Raw genomic sequence first — 10,382 nt, 5'->3', positions numbered from 1 at the left:
TTTTCTATACCCTTTTCTACAAGATTTTTATCTCCCATTGTGTAACCTCAAATTGAAGTAGAAAGTTTTCAACTAGACCCAGAGTTAATTTCCATGATACAAGGTCACAAATTTAGAGGAGAAGTATCAGAAAATCTTTATATGCATCTTGAAACATTTTTAGAGATTTGTGATATGGTGAAATGTGAAGGAGTGTCAGCAGATACAGTTCGATTGATGACATTTCCTTTCAATATCAAGGATAAAGCAAGAACTTGATTATATTCTCTCCATCCTCAAAGTATCACAAGTTGGGAGCAATTGAAGAAGCAATTTCTGAATCATTTTTTCCCTCTAAGAAGAACAATGTATATGAGGAATTGCATAACAAATTTTGCTCAGGCATATGGAGAATCTTTATTTGAAGCATGGGATAGATTCAAGAGTCTTCAAAGATAGTGCCCTTATCATGGTTTTGAAAAATGGTTAATTCTACACATATTCTATGGGGAAATTTCTTTCTCAGACAAGAGTTTATTGGATTCATCAGCTGGAGGATCTTTTATGGACAAAAGTGTAGATAAAGCATATATGTTAATTGATCAAGTGACATTGAACCTCCATGAATGGTCGAACATAAGTTGGATGAAATTTCCCTCAAACATTCATGAAGTGCAAGCCATAAATGCTATAGAACCTGTTAAACAAATTATAACTCAACCATTTATGAATCTTGAGAATCACAAGTCACAGAATGGGGAGTTCAAACATTTGGGGGCAAAGATTGAAAGTATTGTTTCAAAATGGTTTAAAGGAGATCTCCCTCCTTCGCAGATAAGATCTAGTGAAAAGTGTGACGATGTTGGGTTATTGATCACACCAACACTAGATAAGCAAGTTGGACCTCCTCCAAAAGCTCAAAGGGAATTTGGGAAAAAGGAAGTTTAATCTTTCCCAAGACCTTCACTAAGGGTTCCTTTTCCACAAAGGTTAGTGGGGGTTAATGAAAATAAAGACTTCGGAAAATCCTGTAACACTAATATGGTTGAGTGCAGATTTTTGAATATATATAAAGATGAGGACTCTTCAGATGAGGATTTTATTGATAATGCAGTGGTAAATAAGTTTTCAGATCTGCCTTCAAATTTTATAGGGTGTTATAGTGACATTAAATTTTCAGATGATGAATGTGATGTAGTAGATCAATTTAAAACTGCAAGTGAAGTTATTGATCCTCTTGTTATTGATTCTCCTATTGAGGATATACATGTTGGTTTATTTTTTGATGTATGTGTTGATCATGATGATATGGAAGAATATGTAGGGAGCTGTGTTGTGGAAGCAGCATCTCAAGGATCATCACCTTTGTCCACAAAACCCTTAGAGGTTGTAAGAATTGATCATGTTGTGGAACAATGTGTAGGGACTTTTGCAGAGCTAGCAGAGTCTCAAGAATCACCATCATTAATATCATCAACACCTGAGCCAGAGCTAGAACCATCATTTGATTCAGAGGAAGTCACATCTACATGTTTAGAAATTTCAGGTATCTCTCAGCAAAGTAATGTTAGTATTTCTTGTGTTCTTTTGGAAAATTTTGTAGAGGTACCTATCATTGACTTTGTTGGATGTGATTCAATTTTTATTTCTTATTCTACTTATCTTAATATGGTTATGGCTCTATCTTATCTAATATGTTTGTGGGAGATTTGTATTTTCTTTGCATGTGCAGATTTCACTTGGGCTAATAATTGGAAGCTCACATTGAACCTTCTTCGACCACCTGAGAGAACTTCAAAGAAGACGAAGATGGAGAGAGTAATACTTCATTTTGTAATTCCTATATTGGAAGCTCCCTCCATAATAAGAGCCCTCAGTAGGAGGGTGTTGAAATATCTTACCCCTCCAAGAGCGAGATTTAGATAAATCTTATGAGGTGGTCGAGCTAATGACCTTAAACAAGCGCTTCTTGGGAGGCAACCCAAGTTCATTTTCTTTGTTTTCATTCATGTCTTTAATTCTTTCTAGTTTTATTTCTTTTGGTATAATAAACTTGTATCCTCTACTAAATTTTTTATTGTCTATCTTCTTTTATAGGACTCTAAGGTAAGGAGGAGTGTAACTACATGATGGAGAAGTTATTAACATGGGCATTTGACACGCGTCATTTGGTAACTTCTCTTACTTTTAATCTCCTGTGCATTGTTTTTAGTTTTCATTGGGACAATGAAAAGTTTAAGTCTGGGGGGATGCGTTAGATGCATTTGATTTGCTTTGTTTGTTTTTGTTTTTTCTTATGTCTTGCATTTTGTTTTGATTTTTCATGGCATACATCTTGAGAACATCAAACTTCACTTATATGCTTTCTTGTCCTTTAGTAAAAATGTTAGCATGTTTATTATCTTGATTCATGATGTTTTAAATGATGCTAGTAGTATGCTTAGTGTATTTCTTTTCTCTATCTTGAGTAGCATGAAATAAGCTAAGTATCATATGAAGATAAGTTTGAAATTTGGCTTGACCTTAAGGATCTTACCTTCACTATACTTGAGCTTGGATAGTTGATATCATTGAAATAGTCATGATTCATCTTGTTTGTTTAGTACTTGGTTTCCATAGTAATTTCTCAAACTTCATTTTGGTTACTGGATGATGCTCAAATCATGTAAGCTCATTTGGAAAAATAAAAATATTCCAACATTTGTGCTAAAAGTATATTTGTAAATAAGTTTTGCACAATGCAAATTCTTATATAAAAAAAGGTGAATAAGGGATATAAAAAATAGTTGTCGTGAGTGGAATCTGACAAGTCACCCCTTTGAGACCGAGTTAGATTACTGGGGAAATGACTGCTTAGTTTCTCTTGAGATTGAGCACGCCATTGAGACCCTGGGTTGATTGAGAAATATGAACCAAATGTGTGGCAGGTAAGTGCCTATCACCGGAAATATTAGGAACTCATCTGGATGACAACTTGACTAGGACATAGATTGAAACTTGAAAAGTTTGGGTCACTTTTTGCACTGTGCACAAGAGACTTACACTTGAGCCATACTTGACTTGTTTCCATGATCATGTTTGTTAATGAAACTTTTTGATAGAGTTAGGAAAGTACATTAGGGATTATAATTGCATGGTAGAGCATATGAATTAAGATTACGACATTTTGCATGAGGACAAGCAAAAGTCTAAGTCTGGGGGTGTGATGTGTGTAGATTTTATACACTTGTTTAGCATGCTTTGACGCACATTCACATATTTTGTGAATGCTTTATCTATGCATTTTCGTACTTCCAGCTTTACTTTTAGCATATTTATTCTTTTTGTTCGGAGATCTGCTTTTGTGCATTTTCTGTACGCAGGAGTCGTATTTGGAGAAGAATTTATGATCGAGGCCAAATCTGCAAGCTAACGTAAGGAGGAAGACACTATCTTGGAGTGCCACACGACCATGTATGGGAGAGTGACCTAGGCCGTGTGGTGATGCTCACCCATGCAACATTGGTAGAGTAGGGCAATGTCCTGCCCATGTGGTGATGATCACTCGTGTAGTTTCTACAGAAAAAAGAAGGTTAAGGCGATGTGTGCATCACATGACAGTGCCAATTTTGAAGCCAAGAGAGCCATGGTCGTGTATATCTACACGGCTGTGCAAGCCTTCCAGAGCCAAAGCAGTACACGGCCGTGTAGATCTACACGATCGTGCAATTTTCCCAAAAGCCAAACAAGCCCTGGCCGTGTCCCAGACACGGCCATGCATGAGTTCCAGAATTGGAGGCAGCACAGGCCGTGTACGGCTGTGCAAGATGACAGTGGCAGAACAGGCCGTGTACGGCTGTGCAAGATGACAGTGGCAGAACATGTCACGACCGTGTGCATCACACAGCCATGTGAGATGGGCAGTGAAGAGAATGACCTAGGCCGTGTCTCACACACGGCTAGGTCTTAGGGCCGTGTGGCGCCCAAAATCTTTGCTCTATATAAGAGTTTCTTTCATCATTTGAAGGGGGGGGGGGGGGGGTTCTCCCTTTTGGAAGAAAACAAGATTTGGGTGATTCCTCACCTTCTTGGAGGGATTTTCCGGCGATCTAAGGGCATATCTTCAACGAATCAACTCCGAGATTGAGGATGGGATCCGAAGATCTTTCTTCATCGTAGATAAGCTTTTCTTCCATTTCTCTTCTTGGATTTTGGGATCAAGATGCTTATGATCTTCTTATCTTTGGGGTTCTTTTCTTGTTCTATGGATTAGATCTCTTTGTTCTAGGATGGAGGGAGTATTTGTAATATGATTTGATGTAAACTCTTGTGGATTTGCCAATTTCCTATTTCTATGATTTTGTCTTGTTTGTATCTATTTGATCTGGTGTGGATTGTTGCGATTGGACTTAATTACCATACTTGATTGAATGTTTGAGTATCTTATGGATCTTGTAGAGGTGATTCATCATTCGATTATCTGAGGGGCGTACGTGATAGACAAGGCCGTGTAAGGGCGATTGAGGGATAATCTTGAAGGTGAAATAAGGTCACTCAAGAGGGTAGGATAGATTGTATGCATTAATCTTTTATATCTTGATATGGGTTGAGAAGTAATGAATTTCTATGTTGATTATTTGAGGGGCACACGTGATAGGCAAGCCCATGTAAGGGCATCATAGGAATCATTTCTAATTGATCACATTTAGATATTGATTTTGGTCCTAAGCCGGTTGTCTATTGCAAGAGAGAATCAGAAACCTTCTACAAATGATGGACAATTAAGGAATAAGATTTGGTAGATCATTTACATTGAAGAACATTACAATGAAACCAAAACTCCTAGAACATCCTTTTATCATAGCCCTTATTCATGTTTCTATGCTTTACTTTCTATAGTCGCACTTAGTTTTTATAAATCAATTGATTAGTTGTTTAGCTAATTCTTGTTGAGATATCTTTAGTGGTTATAACTAGTCCTTGTAGATACGATATCTTCCTTTATTACTGACGACGTATCCGTACACTTACCGAACGTTAACAATGACCCATGCCGCTCGGCACAGGTAGCCATGGCAGGTCGATCGAGCTAGGCATGACCTGTTCCACTGGGCAAGGACACTCGTGTTGAGTCGGTCGAGCCACGCATGGTCTATGCCTCTGGGCACGGGCACCCGTGTCTGGCCGTGGAGTCTCCAAACTTGATCTCATTCCTCTGATTTGCTTCCTGCCAATAAAAATAAATAAAGAGTATATCTACAAACAAAAGGAGTGGAAGTATGACACAATAATAAATAGGGTACAATAAACATAGATTATACTCCTGACATATAAGTAGATATGCGTAAAACAATGCCTAAAATGTTAGGTAGAGCCCTAGAGCCAATTATTTGATGATTGTTGTATGGACTCGTTGTATCATATTCTTATATATATAAAGGAATTTGTTTATGGTTATTATGCTTACTTGTATTGGTGCTAAATAACTAAGTATAATAGCGTCCTTGAGTAGAAGGTTCTTACCTATATCAATCGGTTAGTTGAATCGATAGTGAGATGATATAGGGAACACTACTCTTAATCATTCCTAGTCAAGTATTAGCATTCAGGGACAATGTTAATTCAACGAGACTAGCATGTAGGTCAACTCGATGACTTGATCTCACAAGTCATGGATATAGAGATATCAAGTTGACACATGGGTATGTATTGGAGAATGTATACTGAATGACCTGCCATGAGAAAGTATCATGGATCATTATATGAGTGTCATATACTTTCTCATGTGGCTATTAGTATAACTATTAGTCCTTGGACCTGAAGTCACCATGGTTCCCTACATAAGAAGTTACATACTTTGGCTTCGTCAAACGTCACCCGTAACTGGGTGGACTATAAAGGCCATTACTAGGTATGTAACAAATTATGCTGAGAGATGTGAGTGATGTAGATGAGATCTATCCCTCCTATATGACGGGAGAGACATCGATATTCTTGATAGAGTGAGACCACTAAGTGTATGGCCATGCCCAAATGAGTCAATATGAGATGTTGAGCTCATTTGATTAAGTGAGTCTACTTGGGATTCAAGATTTAGATTGATTAGAGGATGACACGGTCTATGCCTCACATTGATCAATTTAGATGTGAAGGATAGAAGGACACTTGCCATATATTATGAAGAGTTACAATTAGTAGTCACAAGGTGATGTTGGATCTCAACATTCTTATAACTTGGGTAGTAATGATGTGTTGCTAGATACCGCTCATTACTTATGCTTCTAAATGATTTTAGGAGCATTGCCAATGTTATAAGAACCTATAGGGTCACACACAAAGGGCAATTAGATGGAGATTCGGTTCATTTGATGAACCTAAAGGATTAGGTCCATGTGATAAACCAAATTGGATTAAGAGTAATCCAAATTAGGCTAATTGATTTGGACTCAATTTGGTTCATGTGTTAGATGAGTCTAATTTGGACTTAGACTCATTGAGTCAATTTAATTCAATGAATAGAGAGTCATTAAATTAAAATTGACTTGAACCAATGGTTAGATTTGATCAACCATGGGAGAGAAGTGGTCAAGTTTGACTTGACTTGAGAGGAAGATGAAGAGTCAAGTTTGACTTGACCATTTGCCACCTCATTGGTGAGTTGGCAAAGAGTGAACCAATGATGATGCTCCACATCATCATGGTTGCTTAAGTGGGATGCCACCTCATTGGAGTTACCAAGAGTTGTGACTCTTGGTATTCCATGGAGGTTATTAACCTCTTAATGTGGCCGGCCACAATTTATTCAAGAGAGGAGTTTTTCATTTTTTGTGTAACTCTCATCTTCTTCCGCAAGCTCTCTTCTCTCCCTCTCTTCCTCCATTGCCGTGAGCCACAAAGGGTGCTAGCACACTCTAGTGTCTTTTCTCCATCTCCTTGTTCGTGTGGATATACATAGAGGAGTGTCTACTTTGACATTCTCGAGATCCGACATCATTTGGACGAGCGGGATTAAGCGAAGGGCATCGCTTCAAAGGTATACCTTCTGATCTTATAGATCTAATGTAGATCTAGGAGTAGAGAAACTCGTACACGAATTTTTAAACTTCTCACGGATCCGGTGGCATGGGATTCGGGGTTTCCGCAACGCAAAAAGTCAGTTTTTGCGGCCCGAAAATCCCAACATAAAACATATATAATCTATACATATCACACCTCTAGACTTAAACCTTTACTTGTCCTCAAATAAAAACCTATAATCTAGACTCCTGTGGTTAAATAGTGTATCATAATCTCTAGTGAATTAGTCTAATCCTATCAAATGATTTCACTAGTGAGCAAGATACAGAAGTTGTTTGAGTCCTATCTAAGTAATAGTTTTTCATGATCAATGCAATAGCGAATTAAGTTTTTCAAGTTTTAATCCTTAAGCCTAGTCAAGTTGTTGTAAGACTGTATTCCTTATGCTCCCAAAGATAGACACTTACTTTCCACTCGTATGGTTCGTCTTTCTCAATCTACCCAAGGTCTCAAAGGCATACTCGATATCAAGAGAAACATAATAGTTATCTCCCCAGTAACCTAACTCAATCTCAAAGGGATAACTCATTAATTTTCACTCATGACAACTATTTTTTTATATCCCTTATTCATATTTTTTTTATTTTTTTTATAAGTGGTTGTAAAGTGCATCACTTGAACATAAATGCACATGAATGCAAATGTAGAGATATTTTGAATTTTTCAAATGAGATAACATGATTCAAGCCCCATCCAATAACCAAATATAATTTAAGAAATCACTATGAAAAAACTAGTACTAAACAAGTTCTATGAATCATGATTATTTTTAGAGTTATCTACCATCAAAACTAGGCAAACTGTGGGAAGATCCTAAAACAATGTCAATACTTAAACTCTTATAGTAAAAATATTACTCACTTCATACTAATATGGATAGAAAAAGATAAGTCACTAGACATATATTATTACTATAGTAACAATAATCACATGAAATCTAGAACAAGCATGCTAGTATTTTTATATTAAGGAATAAAGAATCATGATATGATGTATAATGCAACTAGAGAAATTTATTATGCAAAAATAAATATGACAAAAACTAATCTAAACCTAATATATCCCCCCAGACTTAAATCTTTTATTGTCCCAGTGAAAACAAAAAATGTAATATGGAAGAGAATTTGAAAGGAGGGTTACCAAGTGATGTGTGCCAAAGGCCTAAATCTTTCACCCCTCCATCTAGTGGGGGCACTCCTCCAAAACTTTGAATTCTACAAAAGAAGATTAAACAAGAAAAATCAAGTTGGGGATTAGGGTAAGGAAAAATAAAAGTAAAGAAAACTTAAACGAAAATAAGAAAGATCTTGGGTTCCCAAGAAGTACTTGTTTAAGGTCATTATCTTGACCCCTTATTAAATTTACTTAAATCACAATCTTGTCGGAGTAAGATATCTCTAAACTTTCTTGCTAATGACCCATAATGGGGAGGGAGCTTTCATCATGAGAAAAATATCGTGAGGAATCACTCTCTCCTTCTTCTTCTCTTTGAAGACTCTCCCTGGAGGTTGGAGAAGGTGCAGTTGAAGCATCCAGGCCAAGAATGCAATTATTACAATTGATGTTGAGGCCTTGTTCAGAAGAAATTGAGGCATTGATAAAAGTGGAAGTGTCCAACTCTAGGGTCTCTAGCCATCCACTACTTCCCACTAGGAGGGTTTCATACTAATATTATAATCTGACCCATCTATAATCCCATCATCAATCAAGCAAAATAACAGAAGAGTCTTGTAGTGCTGTAGAACCATGAACACAATCGCCATCAGCTCTACACTCCATCCCCTCTAACACATGATTTGACTGTATCTCCAAATGCAAACTTAACACATCAACTTACTATAGGGTTTGGAGAAATAAAATCCCTCATTGCACCATGAGTTCTTCTAAATCTAAAAGTGTGGTCTTCATCTAACTGGGACCTAGAGTCTCCATTCCTTGGGAGTCTCTCCAGTAAGTTGGCTCATCAGGTTGCAATTGATGTGGTATGTCTAACAGTGAATCATCTTAAAATTTTGACGGACTCTGATTTGCTTGAGAAAATTGCTCACCACTTTGTATGCAGTTATAATCTAAATTTTGATAATTCACTTAATCTTGATTGTAGTGTTGGGGTAGGTCAGGGATCTACTATGTATTTTCATACTCAAACCCCAAATGATCCATCCAAGCATAATCAGATGTATTTGAAATTATTTTTGTGCATAACTTGTTGTTGTCTAAATTTCTCATTCACTTTAGATTCAATTGCTATGAATTTCTCCATCATCTTCTCAAAATTATATTTTTGTGGTTGTTGTGGAGGTGATGAATACTGAGGTTCCATAGGCACAATATTAACTTGTTGAAAGATGTGGTGTAAACAAGATGGATGAGATGAGCTACCACAAACTCTACAAGCATACACCACTTGATCAATTCCAAAATTATAAGTTTCATTGAAGCCTTCAAATTGTTAAAAAAATGCATTGATGTTTGAATAGAAATAAATTTCTTAGTCTCATCTAAAACAATAGCAACAAATCACAAGACACAGGGATAAATCATTGTTGGGGTTGTAAGGTTACAAACATAGTGTCACATTGAAAACACATGGAAAAGATCATGAGTTTATAAGAAAAAGATATCTCTATTGGCATGAGACCTTTTGGGTAGAGCCCAAGAGTAAAATCATGAGGGCTTAGGTCTAAAGTGGATAATATCATACCATTGTAGAGATATCTAAATTTTTTTCGATCCTTCAATTGGTATCAGAGTGAGGTCTCTCTTCACCGGACTAATTGCCAAAAGAAGTACGAGTCAGAGCCATGATCAAAGATTGAACCATGTGGGTGAAACCTTCAATGAAGTAGGGGAGGCCCTGAGTAGGTCAATGACCTGATGCTTGAGGGGAGACCCTGAGTAGGTCGAGAGCGACCCGATGCTTAAGGAGAGGCCCTGAGAAGGTCAAGAGTGACCCGATACTTGAGAGGGACCCTGTGGTCCTTTGTTTGAGGGGGGGGGATTGTTGGGGTTTCAAGGTTGCAAACATAATCCACATTGAAAATACATAGAAAAGATCATGAGTTTATAAGAAAAAGATATCTCCGTTGGCATGAGACCTTTTGGGTAGAGCCCAAGAGCAAAACCATAAGGGCTTAGGCCTAAAGCAGATAATATTATACCATTATGAAGATATCTAAATTCTTTTTGATCCTTCAATCATGGCATAACACATGGATATAGAAGATATAATGTAATCAAGGCACCCAACACATTTTAGATTGATAAACAAATGAATGCAAAATTTAAAGACAAAAAAAATATCTAGAGTAACTCATATGTTGGTCAACTAATGTTAATCGAAATAG

The 10,382-nt window shown here is 37.0% G+C and overlaps 1 non-coding gene across 1 annotated transcript; it reads right to left on the bottom strand.

Moving 5' to 3' along the window:
- Positions 1 to 349: 349 nt before the first annotated feature.
- On the bottom strand, positions 350 to 455 carry LOC122044640. The gene has a single exon (XR_006129671.1). It is a non-coding gene; the product is annotated as a small nucleolar RNA R71 (small nucleolar RNA).
- Positions 456 to 10,382: the final 9,927 nt, after the last annotated feature.

The sequence above is a fragment of the Zingiber officinale genome, chromosome 2A, assembly GCF_018446385.1.
Source record: "Zingiber officinale cultivar Zhangliang chromosome 2A, Zo_v1.1, whole genome shotgun sequence".
In the NCBI taxonomy this organism is placed as follows: domain Eukaryota; kingdom Viridiplantae; phylum Streptophyta; class Magnoliopsida; order Zingiberales; family Zingiberaceae; genus Zingiber; species Zingiber officinale.
This window is presented reverse-complemented; position numbering and strand designations above follow the sequence as displayed.